Source organism: Macaca mulatta, chromosome 18 (assembly GCF_049350105.2).
Source record: "Macaca mulatta isolate MMU2019108-1 chromosome 18, T2T-MMU8v2.0, whole genome shotgun sequence".
Taxonomy (NCBI): domain Eukaryota; kingdom Metazoa; phylum Chordata; class Mammalia; order Primates; family Cercopithecidae; genus Macaca; species Macaca mulatta.
This window is the reverse complement of record NC_133423.1, coordinates 78228870-78248880: the sequence shown is the minus strand read 5'-3', so window position 1 is coordinate 78248880 and position 20011 is coordinate 78228870. Positions and strand designations below refer to the sequence as shown.

Sequence of the window (20011 nt, the reverse complement as noted above, 5' to 3'; positions counted from 1 at the left end):
GTGTAAAGGAACTTCTTAAATCAGATAAAATATATCTTGAAAATGCCTGGCTAATAATTGATTATTAAATTTTTAACATTTCCCTTGATTTTTCAAAATAAGAAAAGAGTGTCACTTGTTAGAGTTTCTAGTCAACATTTTATTGATGGTCTTGGCTAATGTAATAAACCAAGAAAATTAAATTTTAAAAGTAAAGACTGGAGAAGAAGTAAATCTATCTTTATCTGCAAGTGTTAAGACTTGTATACAAAGAAAATACTAGCAACAAATAATTGGAAAACAAGTTTAAAAGCAATGCCATTTATGCTAGTATCAAAAAGTTAAATAGATAGTAATAAATCAACAACAATGTTCTAGATCTTTACACTAAAACTTTACACTGAAAACAAATGTTCCGAGAGAAATTTTAAAATACTTAAATAAATGGAGTGACCTACCGTATTTATGGATCAGAAAATTTAATACTGATAAGATGTCAGTTCCCCGAAGTTGATGTGTAGATTCAATGCAATCCAATCATAATCCCAAAAGGATTTTGTGGAAGTTGGCAAGCTTTTCTAAAATGTGTATGGAAATGCCAAGGACCTAGAGTAATCAAGAAGAGAAAAACAAATTTAGGGGACATACACTACTAGACTTTAAGAATTACTATAATGTTAATTAATCAACGTGAGATATTGATGCAAAGAAGATGCAATTGACCCACAAGGAAGAAAACACTTGAGAAATATATCCAAAACACAATCACTTGATTTACAACAAAGGCAACACTGTAGTTTAGTGGGGGAAAGAGTCTTTTCTATAAATGTTGTAGCAATTGGATATCTCTAACATCTCTATCTGTATCTGCATTTGTGTCTACACCTATAATGAATCATGACCTCTTACATCATTTACAAATATGCAATAGATCCTGGACCTAAATGTGAAAAGTGAAGTAGTAAAGCTTCTAGAATAGAACTGAAGAGCATGTTTAGGATCTTGAGGTAAGAAAATATTTTCTAGCTCTTTTACCAAGGACCTGCCAACATGAGTTGCGTTTGCACCAAAACTGTGAAGAAGATGGCCCGGGTCATCACAGAAAAGTACAACACGTGCCTGGGCAACGACTTCCACAAGAACTAGCGCGTGTGTGAAGGGGTCACCATTATCCCCAGCAAGTAGCTCCACAACAAGATGGCAGGCTAAGTCACGCACCTGAAGAAGCGGATTCCGAGGGGCCCAGTGAGAGGTATCTCCATCAAGCTGCAGGAGGAGGAGAGAGAAAAGAGAGACAATTACGTTCCCGAGGTCTCAGCCCTGGATAGGAGATCATTGAAGTAGATCCTGACACTGAGGAAATGCTGAAGCTTTTGGACTTCGGCAGTCTGTCCAACCTGCAGGTCACTCAGCCTACAGTTGGCATGAATTTCAAAATGCCTCGGGGAGTATTTGAATCTTTCTGCGATGTTGTAATATTTTCAATAAACCTGGGACAACAGCCTTAAAAAAAGGAAAACATTTTCTGATATATGTCTATATACATTCTACATATAGAATATATATAATAAAGGCTGGGCGTGGTGGCTTATGCCTGTAATCCCAGTACTTTGGGAGGCTGAGACAGGTGGATTACCTGCATTCAGGAGTTTGAGACCAGCCTGGCCAACATGGGGAAACTCCGTCTCTACTAAAAATACAAAAATTAGCCGGGCATGGTGGCACATGCCTGTAATGCCAGCTACTCAGCTATATATATATATATATATATATATATATATATATATATATATATATATATATGTACACACACACACATACACACACACATACTCAAGCAGAGGATTTACACAAAAATAAAGAACTTTCATAAATCAATAAGTAAAAGACAAAGGAGGGCATCCAAAAATCAATACATGCCTGAATAGGTGCATGTATTACTCATCAGGAAAATGAAACTAAAATCAAAATGTTTTACATACTCACAGGAAAAGCTAAAATTAAAATACCTAATAATACGAAATAGTGGTGAAGATATAGAGAAACTGGAACTCTCTCATGTGACTGGTCTCGTATAAATTGGAAAACTATTTGACAGTATCTCCCACAATTAAACACACACCTGCTTTATGACCCAGCAATTCCACTCCTAGGTATATACCCGTGAAAAATAAGTGCCTATGTCCATAGAAAGATATGTATAATAATATTCATAGTAACTCTATTCATAATAGCAGTAAACTAGAAATAACCCATATGTCCATCAGTAGGAGAATGAACAAATGAATTATGGATATTCATACAGTAGAAAGCTACTCAGCAATAAAAAAGAATAAATTACTTTTATATTTAACATGAATCACAGACATTATGTTGAATGAAAGAAACCAGAAGTAGCCGAGTGTGGTGATTCACAGGCCGAGGAGGGTGGATCACGAGGTCAGGAGTTCGAGACCAGCCTTACCAACATGGTGACACCTTGTCTCTACTAAAAATGCAAAAATTCACTGGGCATGGTGGCACATGCCTGTAATCCCAGCTACTCAGGAGGCTGAGGCAGAAGAATCGCTTGAACCCGGGAGGCGGAGGTTGCAGTAAGCCGAGACCGCACCACTGCACTCCAGCCTGGGCGACAGAGAGACTTTGTCCCAAAAAGAAAAAAAAAGAAAAGAAAACAGAAGTAATATATGATCTTACTTATATGAATTCAAGAACAGGCAAAATTAATTCCTAGTAATGGATGTCAGAATAGTAGTCACATCTGTTGGGGAAGGTCCTGACTGGGAAAGTATTGAGAACTTCTGGGGTATGGGAAATGTGTATTTCGACTGGGTTATAGTTATACAGGTGTAAGTATGTAAAAATGCAGAACTATGCACTTAAGATATAATCCCTTATTTGTTTTAATGTATATAATTTATGTTTCAAAAAATAAGTATGTGTATGCTTCACAAAGTTGGCAAGGTTATTCTCTCCTCACCCCTCAATATCCCCAAAACCACACAGCCCAGAAGTTTACAGAGGGAAATTCCACCACTCTACAAAGAACAGTATCTTTTTTTTTTTTTTTTTTTTTGAGACGAAGTCTCGCTCTGTTGCCCAGGCTGGAGTGTGACGGCACGATCTCAGCTCACTACAACCTCTGCCTCCCAGGTTCAAACGATTCTCCTGTCTCAGCCTCCTGAGTAGCTGGGATTACAGGCGTGAGCCACCATGCCCGGCTAATTTTTGTATTTTGAGTAGAAACAGGGTTTCACCATGTTGGCCAGGCTAGTCTCGAACTCCCAACCTCAAGTGATCCACCCGCCTCGACTTCCCAAAGTGCGTGAGCCACCACGCCAGGCCCAAAGAACAATATCTGCTATGTTATTTAAACAATTTCAAGACTAGACAAGAACAGCTTCCAGATGTGTGATGACAGCCCAATAAAACTGAAGACCAATCTTACATATGAATATTAAAGCCAAAGGAGCTAAGTAAAGAATAAAGAATTATGGTAAATAATTCAGAATGCCATGACCAAGTGGTGGTTATGCCAGAAATGCAAAAAAAAAAAGAAAATATATTAGAAAATACATTAGTATATTTCACCATAATAATAGATAAAATGAGAAAAAACATATGCTATCTCTCTAGAGCAGCACGTCCAATAGGAAGATAAAGGGAGCCATGTGGGTAATTTTAGATATTCTAGAGGCCGTATTTCAAATAAAGTAAAGAGAAACAGACAAAACAAATTTTAATGATATTTTATTTAACCCAATATATCTAAAATGTACTGTCCCAGCTCACTGCAATTCAGACATAAAATTTTCATTGGAAAAGCTCGATCTGCATTAAGATTTAATGAAGTTTATGATACAAAAAAGTAGATGTATATATCCAAGTTGCAAACGTACTCGAGTTTTTCAATAACTGAATTATCAGCTTAAAACTTAGTTTAATTAAAATTAAATTAAAAATTCAGTTCCTCAGTCACACTAGCCAAATTGCAAGTGTTCGCAAGCCAGCCACAGGAGGTAATGGTTACCTTATTGAACAGCACACTTCTAGATGATGAAAAAGAATCTGAAAAAATCAGCATATGTCCTTGAGTTTAAAATCTAGGTCCATCTCTCTGGGGTTTCAAGCAGTTCTTTTTAGAGGCAACCAATGTTAACTGAAAGAAACCCTGAGGGAGACATCACTTGTACACTCCTTTTTCCCTTTGGAGTTTGTATTAAGTTCATCATCTCACATGAAGACAAAATAAAACTAATCACTTAAAAATTTTTTTCGCTGGGTGTGGTGGCTCACGCCTGTAATCCCAGCACTTTGGGAGGCTGAGGTGGGCACATCATGAGGTCAAGAGATCGAGACCATCCTGGCCAACATGGTGAAACCCTGTCTCTACTAAAAATACAAAAATTAGCTGGGCGTGGTGTTGGGCGCCTGTAGTCCCAGCTACTCGGGAGGCTGAGGCAGGAGAATTGCTCGACCTAGGAGGTGGAGGTTGCAGTGAGCCGCGATGGTGAGTGAGACTCCCTCTCAAAAAAAAAAAAGGTTCACAGAAAATTCTAACAATACTTTTCATGAGTGTAAACATCTTGGTGAAGAATTTACTCTAGTGAGTGCAAATGTCTATGAGGTTTTTTTACGGGGGTGATAAAAATGTTTTAACATTACTGTAGCAATGGTTGCATAACTAGTAAATTTACTATTAAAAGTCATTGAGTTGTACTCTTAAAAAATAAATGGATTTAATTGTATATAAATTATATCTCAATAAAGCTTTTAACATAAGTTTACTTCATATATAGATTCATGTAGATATAGCTATAACACATAGCTAGAAACATAGAATCAAATACAGATACAGAGAGAAAATAACACAGAGGTAATAACAAAAATAACTTCCTGATTATCTACTATATATTAGGTACTTAAGGATGTTATATTTAATGATAACGACTTTTCCAGACAGGCATTAGGGATCCCATTTTACAGATTAAAAAAACTGCAGTTCAGAGATGTTGAGTGGAACTGACAGTAAGGGGGAGGGTGGGGATCTGAGCTTGGGCCATCCAAGGCCTGTTCTGGGTCCACTTTATTGCCTCTATTATGAGAATATCCCCAAGTAATCCAGCCTGGGAAGCCAGAGTACCAGAGCTTCCTAGTATTCTATCCTGGGATGCAAGTCAAGGAACCATGGCTGATAACCTGAAAGGAGGAGAAAGAGGGGAGATTTAGACAGTTTGAGCCTCGTTGTGAGTCAGTGGACAAACATCCCTTCTAGAAACAGTGTCAAGTTCTGAGGAATGCCTGCCCTCCCCCTCCGTACGCAGCCCGGGACTCCTGCTCCCTCCTGTGCCTCAGTCTCCTGATTTGGGTCTTCCTCTCACTCCCATGCCACACCCAATATGTTCATTCCAACCCAGCCTTGCAATGAAGCCCTCCAGCCACCACTGCTACCTAAAGTCATCCCAGAGTTTACAGTTCCGATAGAACTGCAGCAAGGTCAGGACATCGGGAACTACCACCGGAGCAAGTTCTCCAAAACTGTTCCCTTTTAAAGGGTTAAGGGTAATATGTACAGGTGATGATTGCTTTTTACAAAGTTCAAAAGAACCTGGAGGAAGCAGTGTAAAAGCAAGAGCTGGAGGTTTTTTGAGAAGATGTGGTAAAAGGAGTCAACAGCACCACAAAGCCCTGCTGGGGTCCAGCCCACGCCTCCGGAAATCAGAGCCACACTACCCCCCTGGCTGTAGTCTTGATAAAGTTTGCCTTGTTATCTTGAAAGAGAAAGACTTTGGGTTAGTTTGCTTTGCTTTGCTTTGCTTTGCTGAGGCTTTTATCAAAAGATAAGGCAAGCCGACTTGTGTGGAGGTTGTAGGGATCACCACTGCTAACACTGATAGGTTCAGGACAGGCGGACTGCTTCCCCTGACGGCTTCCTTTAGCTAGAAATCAGGGAGCAGGAAAATGAACAGATTTGAGGACATGTCCATTTCCTCTTCCTCCCTCTTCCTCTCTCTGCTCAGAAATGAGCAGGCTCTGCAGTAACAGTCTCAGAAGATGGAGAAATTGTCCCAGGTGGGGCCCGGAACTGGCTCTGTGATGCAAACTAGGAATTGTAAGGTCTATTTCTTTGCCCCTTTGGAACACTTGGGAGGCCCCCGAAAGAGCACCACGTTAGTGCCCTCGAGCCACCTACCACCCTTCTGCCATTCGCTTTCCCTTGTTCTGTTACCTGTCTTCATGATTTGCTCCCTTGCAAAGTATCTATTTAGTAGTCAGATGTGAGTTAATTTAATTAAATCCTAGGAAGTGATGGAGATGGAGTTCTTCAATGGCTTCTTTTCTGGCACAAAACTAAATGCCCCAAACACTCAGGGAAACACAGTAGTTAAAGTGGTATCTCTCTTGCTTACAGTTTAATCATTTCTTTTTTTTTTTCCTTGCCTAACATTAAATAGTACTTTGATTAAAGGTCACCCTTACACCTTAATAAAGAAAACTGCTCACATTTCCCAAGTATGTTTACATTTCATTTCACGTCAGCAAGTAATCAGGTCCTTTCTTCATGTGACACCCCCTAACTTTCTAACTAAATGACTGACGTTTTTATCCAAAACTTAGCCTTGGGAATGGGGAGAAGAAACAACGTGTTCATCAATGTGTTGGTTCTTTTTGCTTGACACACCATCACTAAAAAGTTACTGATACATAACTCAAACTTCCTACTAGTCTGTCCTGGAAACCATAAAGTCTACGCCCCAGTGGATAGCTCAATTGCACTCTTGTATTTAATGTTAAGGGGTGTCTTAATCTGTTTCTGTTTCTTGTAATAGAAAACCTGAAACTGGGTAATTTATAAAGAAGACAAATTCATGCCTTATAGTTATGGAGGCTGAGAAGTCCAAGGTCAAGGACATCTGGTGGAGACTGTCTGCGGAGTCCCAAGGTGGGGCAGGGCAATCACCGCTTAAAACCCCACCTCTCAGCCGGGCACGGTGGCTCACACCTGTAATCCCACACTTCGGGAGGCTGAGGTGGGCAGATCACGAGGTCAGGAGATTGAGACCATCCTAGTCAACATGGTGAAACCCTGTCTCTACTAAAAATATAAAAATTAGCTGGGTGTGGTGGCACATGCCTGTAGTCTCAGCTACTCGGGAGACTGAGTCAGGAGAATCGCTTCAACCCAGGAGGCAGAGGTTGCAGTGAGCCGAGATTACACCACTGTACTCCAGCCTGGTGACAGAACAAGACTCTGTCAAAAAAACAAAACAAAACAAAACAAAACAAAAACCACCTCTCAATAACGGGAATTTGAGGGCCCGGGTGTGGTGGCTCATCCTGTAATCCCAACACTTTGGGAGGTTGAGGAGACTGGATCACCCGAGGTCAGGAGTTTGAGAGCAGCCTGGCCAACATAGTGAAACCCCATCTCTACTAAAAATACAAAAATTAGCTAGGCATGGTGGTGGTGGGCACCTGTAATTCCAGCTACTTGGGAGGCTTAGGCAGGAGAATCGCGTGAACCCAGGAGGTGGAGGTTGCAGTGAACTGAGATTGCGCCATTGCACTCCAGCCTGGGTGACAAGAGCGAAACTCCATCTCAATAATGATAACAATAATAATGGAACTTTGGGGATTAAATTTCAACATGAGTTTTACGTGGGACAAATAATTGCACCACAGGTGGGAGAGAACAGCAAGCAACGGTTAAACATTTAAATTAAATCTTCAGGACTGCCTGTTCATCTGGTCATTCTCCACCTGCCCCCAGCTTCCTTCTCTGTCCTCCTCTGCCTGCTCCCTGCCCCAGGAGGATCCCCATGAATGCCTCACCCAGGCTCCCTGTCCAGCTTGCATCTGGTGGATTCAGCCTGCAGAGGCACCAGCAAGAGATAGAGGAGTGAGGAACAGAGAGCGGTCAGGGTTACATCTTCCTGGCTCCCTCCCTGCTGTGGTACCCTGTTGTTAGCTCTGTCCTCCCATGATTACACCGCCTTTATAAAGATGGATATGGTTTCAGCAGATGAAATTAGTAGTAGGGGCTTTCCAAGTAAAGAAAAAATAGGCTAGAAAGGAAAAATATATTTGGAACAAACCAGAAGCTCCGTTGGGCTAGAAGTCATCATAGGCACAGAGGGACTCTGGGAACAGACACCAAAGGTGTGTCAGGCCTCGTTGCAGGGGGTCAGAGCCAGGCAGGGGAGTTTCAACTTACCTGGAAGGCTGAGGTTGGGGGTAATTCTGTGAGATGCACCTGGCAACAGTTTACAGGAGAGACTGAAAGAGATACGAGACACAGGATGTCAAAGAAGTTAATGGGGCCAGGTGCAGTGGCTCATGCCTGTAATCCCAGCACTTTGGGAGGCCAAGGTGGGCAGATCACCTGAGGTCAGGAGTTCGAGACTAGTCTGGCCAACATGGTGAAACCCTGTCTCCACTAAAAATACAAAAGTTAGCAGGGTGTGTGTGGAGGCATGCACCTGTAATCCCAGCTACTCGGGAGGCTGAGGCAGAAGAATCGCTTGAACGCAGGAGGCAGAGGTTGCAGTGAGCAGAGATCACTCCATTGCACTCCAGCCTGAGCGACAAAAGCGAAACTGTGTCTCAAAAAAAAAAAAAAGAAAGACAAGAAAAGTTACTGTCTTGAGCAGAAAGACTGAAGGGTGGGTGTTGAGAGGAGATGGAATGGGGTTAGAGGAAGACCCTTGGACAAGTCCTATATTTAGGGACGGGATAATGTCATAGAGCTATGGCAGAGACTGCTATTTGCCTACCTGGCAATTATTCACCTTGAAATCATTGCTTAGGTAAGGAACTTTGATTTTATTTCGTGTGAATAAATCCCCCACCTAACAAATTACATTGCCCAGCTTCCCTTGATGCCAGGCCAGGGCACATGCTGGCCAAAGAGATGTAAGTAAAAATGTGGAACTTGGAAATAAATTAACTTAGCAGAAGCTGAATCTGGAAGTCACGCCTTTTTCGTTCTTTTCCTGCTTGTTGCCCCGAATGCAGACGTGGTGGTTGAAGCTCCAGCAGTCACACTGGGCCCTGAGTGATATTCAGGTGAAGCCTCTAAGCGAGAATGATGGAGCAGAAAGAACGAAATACCCTGGGTTCCCGAAGATTTTCTGGAAAGTCCTTATCAGTCCTGGACTAGCCACCTGTGGAGCTTTTCTGTGTGAGAAAACAAACACCTGTGTGTTTAAGCCATGATTGTATTGGATTTTCTTTTATATGCAGTTGAATGTTATATGAACTGATATAAAAGTGAACAGAGTCAATGGCAAAGAAAAGAGAGGCCAGAAGGTGAACTTGTCAATTGCAAACAGGGCCAGGGAATTAGAGCTTGCTGGAGGTTAAAAGACACGCAATAAGGAGGAAGGTATTTCTGATACATGTGACTGAATGGCTATCAAGGTGATGTCCTCAAATCCACCTTCCTTTAAAAACCCCTTGTTCCTTTAAGATCAAATTGAAGTGCATCGGTCCCCACCCCATCTGCCTCACCTACCATGGGAAGTCTGTGCCTGCCGCCATCTCCAGAGCGTCTCCTGGAGGGTTCCACCATGGTCCCTGCTCACTTCTTGTTCAGAATCCCTGGCCTAGGACCTCTCAGGGGCCAGGCAGCAATTTGCCCCTTTCTTCTTCTTCACCTCCTCACTCTGGATTCACCTCCTGCCTCATCCCACAGAGCTTCTCTAACACAAGGCGATTTCAGCGGAGTGAGGTTTTGAAGTGACTCACCTCCTGCCTCATCCCACGGAACTTCTCTAACACAAGGCGATTTCAGCGGAGTGAGGTTTTGAAGTGCAACAGAACACACCCCTGTTGTACAATTTCTCCACCTACAACTACAAAGAAATCACATTCGTGTGTGTGTGTGTGTGTGTGTGTGTGTGTGTGTGTGTGTGTGTGTAGTAGAGACAGGGTTTCACCATGCTGGCCAGGCTGGTTTCGAACTCCTGACCTCCAGTGATCCGTCAGCTTCAGCCTCCCAAAGTGCTGGGATCACAGGCGTGAGGCACCGCGCCTGGACAAGAAACCACGTTCTACACCAGTTCCCTCATGGCCCGACCTCCCGTCGTTTTGCTTGAACCTCTCTCCCTGCCAAGACCCTGTCCTCTCCTCTGTCGACTCTCCCGTCCAGTCCAGGCCATCTCACAACCTCATCTTCCCAGCTTCTCTATTAGGGAAAAATTTAAGGGTTGCATCATTACTTTAAAAACTATTATCATGAGCAGGGAAATTTGGTTTTCTTTGTTGTAACTCTGGCCTGTGCAGATTACCTGCGGGAGAACTCATCACAGCCAAAGGGCTCCTATGGTGTTTTACAAAACAAAAGGGACCTGAATCCCAAATCTCCATCCTGGCAACATGAAAGAACAGGCTAAAGCTTTGAAATGAAGGTTTCTTTTAACTGGAGTCAGATCTCAGACTTGGGCAGTTTCACTCTCCCTCTAAGTGGAAGCAGTCAGCGGAACATTGTTGTTTTCATATGGCCAGAGCAGGGGCCCAGGACTCGTGATTCCCATTTCTCTTCCTGATACACATGACAAAGTGTTAATATTGCTTAGACAGTAAACCCTTGCACATTAATAATTAATTAATATCCTCATAGAAAAGTAGCCATACAAGTTATTCAAAAAAGAAAACATACATATGGGCAATTACTTAATTATTATTTTATTTATTTATTTATTTATTTTTGAGATGGAGTTTCACCCCTGTTGCCCAGGCTGGAGTGCAATGGCATGATCTTGGCTCACTGCAACCTCTGCCTCCCAGGTTCAAGTGATTCTCCTGCCTCAGCCTCCTGAGTAGCTGGGATTACAGGCGTGCGCCACCACGTCTGGCTAATTTTTTGTATTTTTAGTAGAAACGGGGTTTCACCATGTTGGCCAGGCTGCCTTCGAACTCCTGACCTCAGGTGATCCGCCTGCCTCAGCCTCCCAAAGTGCTGGGACTACAGTCATGAGCCACCATGCCTGGCCCAATTATTATTATTTTGAGAGGGAGTTTCATTCTTGCTGCCCAGGCTAGAGTGTAATGGCAAGATCTCGGCTCACTGCAACCTCTGCCTCCTGGGTTCAAGCCATTCTCCTGCCTCAGCCTCCCCAGTACCTGGGATTACAGGCATGTGCCACCCCGCCTATCTAATTTTTTGTATTTTTTGTAGAGAGGGGGTTTCACTATGTTGGCCAGGCTGGTCTCAAACTCCTGACCTCAGGTGATCCACCCGCCTCAGCCTCCCAAGGTGCTGCAATTACAGGCGTGAGCCACCACGCCTGACTGAATTTATTACTTAACACCTCTTAGCATTATGCAATACAAAATGCAAATGTAATAACTATGTATACTTTTTATTACAATGTTAGCAAAGGCAACACTTTATTATAATGTTGACAATATGTCAATGTGGGTGAGAGTGGAGAGGAAGTAGCTGTTCTCATACACTGGTAGTGCACATTCTTATTTTGGCTTGTCTCCACCTGCCTCCCAGGCCTTTGGGGGCTTGCAAAAGCTCCAGATACCACAAGAGTAGCTTTATTTCTTAGCACTGCAGCTCATCTTGGCTTGCCCTCTGAAGGCCAGCCTCTGGCATATGGATCTAGCTTCCCTAGCAGTTGCCCTCTACCTGCAAGGAAAGGGAAGTTAACACCCCATGGTCAATGGGAGGCAACAGCTGGTAATTTCTCCCCCTCATTTTTTCCAACAGACTGTTCCAAGGCACAGTGGTTCCTTATGACATTTCCAGAAACACTCTCATTGCAAAGCAACTGAGGTTTTGCAAGAAGCTATGACCAGCTGTGTAAAACATTTCTTTAATTTGCTCTCTTTCCTTCTTATTTCCTTTTTTCCCTCTTTCTTGCTCTCTCAAGACAGCAAACCCCCAATAGACTATTCACATGTAAGCTATGTATCAGACTCAGTTTTCTAAGACACTGGAAAGATGGTAAAGTAGTATAACTTTTTTGGAGGACAGTTTGGCAAAACACATCAAATTGTAAAAGAATGTATGTACTTTTTACTGTGGTAAAATATAAATAACATACAATCTACCATTGTAACTGTTTTAAGTGTATAGTGCAGTGGCATTAAGTACGTTCACACCGTCGTGCAGTCATCACCGCCATCCAGAGCTTTTTCATCACTGCAAACTGAAACTCTGTACCCATTAAACAATAGCTCCCCTTTCTTCCTTCCCTCTAGCCCCTGGTAAGCACCAGTCTACTTCCTGTCTCTAGGAATCTGACCACTCCAGGTGCCTCAGATAAGTGAAACCACACAGTATTTGTCCTGCTGTGTCTGGCTTACTTCACTTGGCATTCTGTCTTTAAAGTTCATCCATGTTGTACCATAACGTGTCAGAATTCCCTTCCTCCTTCGTAAGTCTGAATAATATTCGATTATGTATATATATGTGTGTGTGTGTGTGTGTGTGTGTGTGTGTGCGCACTACAATTTGTTTTTGTTTTTGAGATGGAGTTTCCCTCTTATTGCCCAGGCTGGAGTGCAATGGCACAATCTCGACTCACTGCAACCTCTGCCTCCCGAGTTCTGTCTATCACATTAAGCATTCTCACCCTGGGCCGGGCGCGGTGGCTCAAGCCTGTAATCCCAGCACTTTGGGAGGCCGAGACGGGCGGATCACGAGGTCGGGAGATCGAGACCATCCTGGCTAACACGGTGAAACCCCGTCTCTACTAAAAAGTACAAAAAACTAGCCGGGCGAGGTGGCGGGCGCCTGTAGTCCCAGCTACTCGGGAGGCTGAGGCGGGAGAATGGCGGGAACCCGGGAGGCGGAGCTTGCAGTGAGCTGAGATCCGGCCACTGCACTCCAGCCTGGGCGACAGAGTGAGACTCCGTCTCAAAAAAAAAAAAAAAAAAAAAAAAAAAAAGCATTCTCACCCTGCAGAGAGAAAGAGAGAGAGAAGAGATGGCCAAAAAGAGTAATCCTCGGGGCCCTCTTCCTTGTGGTTGAAAACAGAACATGTTTACCACTCCTGTGATTACGTTATGCTATATGTCAAAGAGAGAATCTGTGAGTGGACCTAATCTAACCACACAAACCCTTTAAGCTTAGAAAGCTTTCTCAGGCTGGTGGTAGAAGGAAAGTCAAAGAGATTTGAAGTGTAAGCACAGCTCACTGTTGACGGCTTGAAGATAGAAGAGATCACATGTGAGGAGGACCAGAGCGTGGCTTCTAGGAGCTGAGAGCAGTCCCAAGACAACAGTTAGCATGGAAATGGGGACTTTCACCCCGCAGCCATGTGGAACTGAGTTCTTCCAGTGAGCTGAATGAGGCTGAACGCAGATTCTCCCCCTTCTCAAAGAGAAGAACCCAGCCTTTGAGACCCTAAGCAGGGAACCCAAATGAGCTCACCTAAACTTCTGACCTTATTAACTGTGAGTTAATAAATGAGTGTCCTTTTAAGCTGCTGGTTTGTGACAATTTGTTACACACAACAGAATACGAATACAATGACCTATTTATCCTATCGCTATTTAAACAGCACTAGCTACTGGGATTCCACTGAGCCTGTTTTCTCGTCTATAAAACAGGAACACTAACACTAGATGGGTTAAATGAGAGAATGAATGTAGAAAAAAACTTTGTAGATTGTAAAGTGTTAAAGAAAATTGTGAACTATTCTTGTTACCATTACTGAGCATGTACTTGAACTGGGCCCAGTTGGTGGCCTGGTGTCATCATTTTTTACCCATTAAGAGTGGGCAGGCTGGGTGCGGTGGCTCACGCCTGTAATCCCAGCACTTTGGGAGGCCAAGGCAAGTGGATCATGAGGTCAGGAGATCGAGACCATCCTGTTGCTATTAAAAAAAAAAAAACTGATAGGCTGGGCACAGTGGCTCATGCCTGTAATCCCAGCACTTTGGGAGGCCGAGGTGGATGGATCATTTGAGATCAGGAGTTTGAAAGCAACCTGACCAACATGGTAAAATGCAGTCTCTACTAAAAAATACAAAAAGAATTAACTGGGCGTGGTGGTGCATGCCTGTAGTCCCAGCTACTGGTGAGGCTGAGGCAGGAGAATCGTTTGAACCCCAGAGGCAGAGGTTTCAGTGAGCCAAGATAGCGCCACTGCACTCCTGCCTGGGTGACAGAGCAAGACTTGGTCTCAAAAAAAAAAACAACAACAAAAACAAACAAACAAAAACCTTGATAATACCAAATATAAGTGAGGATGTGAAGCTACTAGAAATCTTGGAATTTTAGGCTGGCCGTGGTGGCTCACTCCTGTAATCCTAGCACTTCGGGAGTCCAAGGTGGGCAGATCACGAGGTCAGGGGATCGAGACCATCCTGGCTAACACGGTGAAACCCCGTCTCCACTAAAAATACAAAAAATTAGCCAGGCGTGGTGGCAGGCGCCTGTAGTCCCAGCTACTCGGGAGGCTGAGGCAGGAGAATGGCGTGAACCCAGGAGGCGGAGCTTACAGTGAGCCAAGATCACGCCACTGCACTCCAGCCTGGGTGACAGAGCGAGACTTCATCTCAAAAAAAAAAAAAAAAGAAATCTTGGAATTTTATATTGTTGATGGGAATATCACTTTGGAAAGTACTTTTGCAGCTTCTTAAAGAGTTCGTATATACTCACAATGCAATTCAGAAATCCAGCTCCACACAAAGATTTGCACTTGATGTTCATAACAGGTTTATGCATAAGAGCCAAAAACTGTGGGTCATCTAAATCGGTAAATAAGTAGAGGTATACTTTTACAATGGAAAGCTTCTCAGCCATCAAAAAGAATGGCCTACTGACTCTCAGAATGGATGAATCTCAATAGCATTATGTAAAGTGAAAGAAAAGAAGATAAAGACAAAACACTGTATAATTCCATTTATTTGTTCATTCATTTTTTCTGTTGGAACCTTTTACTCTGTTTTGTTGATGCTTAAGGAAAACAGCCTTGGCCGGGCGCGGTGGCTCAAGCCTGTAATCCCAGCACTTTGGGAGGCCGAGACGGGTGGATCACGAGGTCAGGAGATCGAGACCATCCTGGCTAACACAATGAAACCCCGTCTCTACTAAAAATACAAAAAAAATTAGCCGGGTGTGGTGGCAGGCGCCTGTAGTCCCAGCTACTCGGGAGGCTGAGGCAGGAGAATGGCGTAAACCCGGGAGGCGGAGCTTGCAGTGAGCCGAGATCCGGCCACTGCACTCCAGCCTGGGCGACAGAGCGAGACTCCGTCTCAAAAAAAAAAAAAAAAAAAAAAAAAAAAAGAAAACAGCCTTGCCCATAACTTACTGTGGCCTGGAGTCATGACACCAACTTATTGTGACCAATTACGAAAGAGGCCAAACCGCATTCTTCTTAGAAGGTCTATTCAGTTAATAAATGGCACTTAACTGATGGTTTTCTTCATATAACCTCTAACAAGAACTCCTAAGTTGCACTGATTATGCCCCAAGCGGTAAGGGACCGATGGTAATTCAGATGAGCACCTCTGAAAAGATTTATCAGTTTTCTGTCCCATTCCGGACAGATGTTTTGGAAAACCTTGAGGAAAGACTGAAATTCCCCACCAGTCTGAGACTGTGTGCTAGTTTTTACAACATTAACTAGAAAAAACAAGAATCCCAACATGGCACCCAATAGTCTTCCACAGAGAAAATCATTGACCAGATGAGCACTGGGAGTCGTTGCTGTAGACAGATGCTCCTTAAAGGCACCTCCAGGCCAAAAAAAAAAGAAAAAAAGACATTGCTGAGTCCATTCCGGAAAAGAATGGGCAGCAAGCCTCAACAACGCTCCCCAATTCCATGGAATTTCAGTGCCTTGAAAGCCTTATAAGTGCTGGTAAATGTGTCATGATGCCTGTGGCCTTGAAGCAATGTCTGAACTCCTTCCAGTGGAGTGAAAATTGCTTCTGTTGTCCCTGCAAGCACTGCTGCCACGACACAGGTTGCAAACTCTAGAGCACTGACACACTTGTGGAGAAGGCAGGATAAATCCTCCTACAGATCAACATAAGTGCAAGTCTAGTTATCTTTTACATCAATGAGGGAAGGATTCCAGGATACAAGTTTCGAAATCCATCCCTTCTCAACTGAAGTATTGCATCCCGGGTTTTGATGGCATACAGCTGTTGTTGAAAGAGGACCTTCTGAATGGGAAATGTGATTACTACGTGTTGAAGGCTGCACAGCAGCCACACAAGTCATGCTTCATTTCATCAACATTTATAATATGAGGCGATATATCTTATTTCGAAGATGTTAGTATTGGTGGCCTCTTTTCATGAGCTTCTGAATCCATCATGTTGCTTAAGATCTTTCTGGGGCTGGGCACGGTGGCTCATGTCTGTAATCCCAGCACTTTGGGAGGCTGAGGTGGGTGGATTGCATGAGGTCAGGAGTTTGAGACCAGTCTGGCCAACATGGTGAAACCTTGTCTCTACTAAAAATACAACAAAATTAGCCAGGTGTGGTGGGGAGCACCTGTAATCCTAGCTACTTGGGAGGCTGAGGCAGGGGAATTGCTTGAACCAGGAAGGTGGAGGTTGCAGTGAGCCAAGATCGCGCCACTGCACTCCAGCCTGGATGACAGAGTGAGACTCCGTCTCAGAAAAAAAAAAAAATTGTTTGGTGCAGTGGTTCACGCCTGTAATCCCAGCACTTTGGGAGGCTGAGGCGGGCAGATCACATGAGGCCAGGACCTTGAGACCAGCCTGACCAACATGGAGAAACCCTGTCTCTACTAAAAATATAAAATTAGCCAGGTGTGGTGACGCATGCCTGTAATCCCAGCTACTCCGGAGGCTAAGGCAGGAGAATCGCTTGAATCTGGGAGGCGGAGGTTGCGGTGAGCCGAGATCGCGCCACTGCACCCCAGCCTGGGCAAGAGCAAAACTCTGTTTCAAAAAAAAAAAAAAAAAATCTTTCTTTTTCATGAAAGGCTTTTTTTTTTTTTAACCTGTAACACCATCTGAGCCTAGAGTTTTGCAGGATGATAGCTGTTTGATAATGTTCCCAGTTTCTTCCATTGTTATTGTTCTGTTAGGTTCTCTCTTCTGGAGTCAATTTTGATAACTGGATTTCCCATTGCCAAGGCATCCCGCAGGCCAGTGAGTGAGCCAGGGCCCATGCAGGCACCTACAATTCCATTTATATGAAAAATGTAAAAGGGCTAACCTGTAGTGACATAAAGCAAGACAGTGGTTTCCAGAAATAGGTGGCTGGGAACTGATTACAAAAGATAGTAGGCGACTTTCCAAGGGTGAGGAAGATGTTTTCTATCATGAATATGGGGGTGGCTGCAATTGTTTACATTTGTCAATCTTACCAAACTGCAAACTTAAAATTCCTGCATTTTCTTATCCATAAAACATACCTCAATAATGCTGATTAGAAAACGAGCTTGTATCTGAGCCAATCACTGGCAAACAGAATAGAATTACCTTGACCAACTTCAGTTTATCAAGATTCACGCCCCCAGGGTGAAAAAGAGCTCCTCTTCCCTCAAAGCAGCCTGTCTTCAACCTGGAAGGAAGGCAGGGTTACAACCAGCAGTGTCTTCTGCCCTGGGTCAGCTACATGCAGGCTTTGGAGAACACAAATACCCTTATTGAAATGATGGACTCTTCATCTCATAATTAAAATCCAATCTTTCACAGTACTAATTACCTATTGAATCAAAACTGTGCAGAATGTTAATGAAAAATAGCCAGTCAATTAGAAGTCACATATCAAACAAAACCTCCAGCTCAATGAGCAGGCAACCAAGGAAGAGTACATTAAGCTGCCCTGGAACAAGTTGTGACACTGTGACCAACACATGTGGTATGTGACCTTCTTTTAACTCTTCTTTTCCTTCGCTCCATATGGGTTATTTTATTTTCAATCCTTGGCTGCTTCGTTTGTCCTTCTGGCTCTGAAGGGAGGTCATTTTTGGTCTAAATCAGAGAGGAAAGGCATATGCTGCTTAGCTCTTGAAATGTTTATTTTTCTCCACTACATACGTTTTGCTTCCTTGTCTAACGTCTGTACTGAAATTTAAGAAGGTCTGCCTTGCACTGATGGTTCTCATTACAATGGATCTAGGGTGGTCCCAGCTTCTCCCTCGCATTTTATGTGTGAGTTCCAGAGCTATGCATAACTTCTGCTCTGCTACTAGTGATGCATTATTGGTACTTATGGAATTCAGGCACAGATTAACTAAGATCTGGTATCAGCTCACTTGAAACATCTGATATTTAAGAAAGTCAATCTAATAGAAAAATAATCGATGCATTCTTTGAGATTCTTTAGGTCCTAGATACCTTAGGAATGTAGATAATCAAAAAACAAACAAGCCTGACCTCATTATCTCAGTCTCTTTTCTTCGTCAAAGCCCTCCCTGAGTTAATAAAGATGTAAAGCTGTGCCCTGGGCTCTAAAGAAGGTTAATATGAGAATCTGTTTGAATAGCACTGTGTCTTGGAAACCTGTAACTAAAAGTATTGTCCATTATGCTGATAATCCACAAATACATTCACTCCTGAAATTATTTATGCTTCAGTGTTTGTCTCTGCAGATAAATGTCCATGTTTTCTTTCATTAGAAAATGAAAACCTTGCAGCCCTTAGTTGTCAGGAAACACAAAAGCGAAACTTATCGCAGAATTATAATGATGAGTGTAGCGTAGATACAACTGAAATATTTGCTTTTATAAATGATCTCCCTAAGAGCCCCCGGCAAAGGCTCAGCTCTAGAGACCTGGGCCCTCTAGATAACATGACTGTAGACTCATTTCTTTCTTAAGGCCCTTCTTGCTCCTAGTAAAGTTCTCATTCCACACCTGGAATTGGTAGTGCGTTGTCTCAGGACACACTTGGAGAATGTCTGGAGCAGAAGGAAAAGAACCTCCCCATCCTAGCATGGATTAGGGTTTCCTGAATTGGGGTCCTCAAGAGAACCCCAAGCTGCTCCAATAATAAGCTTCCCTGTTTGCCGCAAACTCCATCTGAACAGCTACCTTGTGGAGAGCGGTCCTGATTGTGCTTTGGATGCTGGCATGGCTTGATCTTGCCCATCCCCGTCTCTCTTGCTCTCCATTTCTTCTTCTCCATGCTCAGCTGGAATTCCTAGACCTGAGTTCCAGCTCTCATGTGTCTCCCGACAATGTCCTAGCATAGTCTATGAGAATTTCTCAGTGGTCCTCATTAGCACTATTTTCCTAATATTTCTGGTTCTCCTCTACTTACAGACACATAATAGGACCCCACTATCATGGTTTCTTGAGGTTAGTTATGACCAGGTGACTTGCCATGGCCTATGGAATATAAACAGAAACTTTAAGAGCCAGTGTGGGACTTACTTCTTTGCTTGCCTCAGTTGGAAGCATATGTTGAAACGAAGGTTCCATCAGCTTGGATCCCTGAGTTACAACAGTGAACGGAGCCCACTGCTAACCCACAATAATCGAGAAAGAGATCTCTGTTGTTTTATGCTTCAGAGGTTTCAGACTACTTTGTTACTGCAGTATAACCTAGCCTGTCCCTGTACTATGTCCTCTCCTGGGTTGGTCTTTAATTTTTCTGTTTTCCCAGGATTGTATAATATTTTCACATCCTGTATTTCATTGAATATTTCACGACTAAGTTTAACTTCTTTTTTTTATTTTACACTTTATTATCCATCATTATTCTTAGTGACATCAACATCCATGTTTACGACCTTTAGCATCTTAGAATCAGTTCCTGCCCACCTTACCTGTGGAAGGTTTCTTCTTCGTATCAGCAAAATCACTAAATCAAACCTTTCTTCCAAATTCCAAACTCCACACCCCTCTGCCTGGATTCATCTGGATTAAGCTACTTAAGGCATTGCATGCCTGTTTCGTCACTGAAAAACGATGCTAATCAGCCCACCTTATCTCCTAGGGCTGCTGTGGGCGTTCAGTGAGACAAAGCACAAAAGCCCTGGGCCCAGTCTCTGGCACATGACATGCGCTCGGGAGCTGCCTGCTCTAATCATTATTGTCATTATGATGTGCTGTCAGCAACCGCTCTCTACCACACTCTCCAT

General features: G+C 43.2%; 2 pseudogenes; one reads left to right on the top strand and one right to left on the bottom strand.

The window, feature by feature from the left end:
- Nucleotides 1-1029: 1029 nt before the first annotated feature.
- LOC144336462 (small ribosomal subunit protein eS17 pseudogene) lies at nt 1030-1487 on the top strand (annotated as a pseudogene).
- A 13878-nt stretch (nt 1488-15365) lies between these two features.
- LOC100423394 (mitochondrial nicotinamide adenine dinucleotide transporter SLC25A51-like) lies at nt 15366-16811 on the bottom strand (annotated as a pseudogene).
- Nucleotides 16812-20011: the final 3200 nt, after the last annotated feature.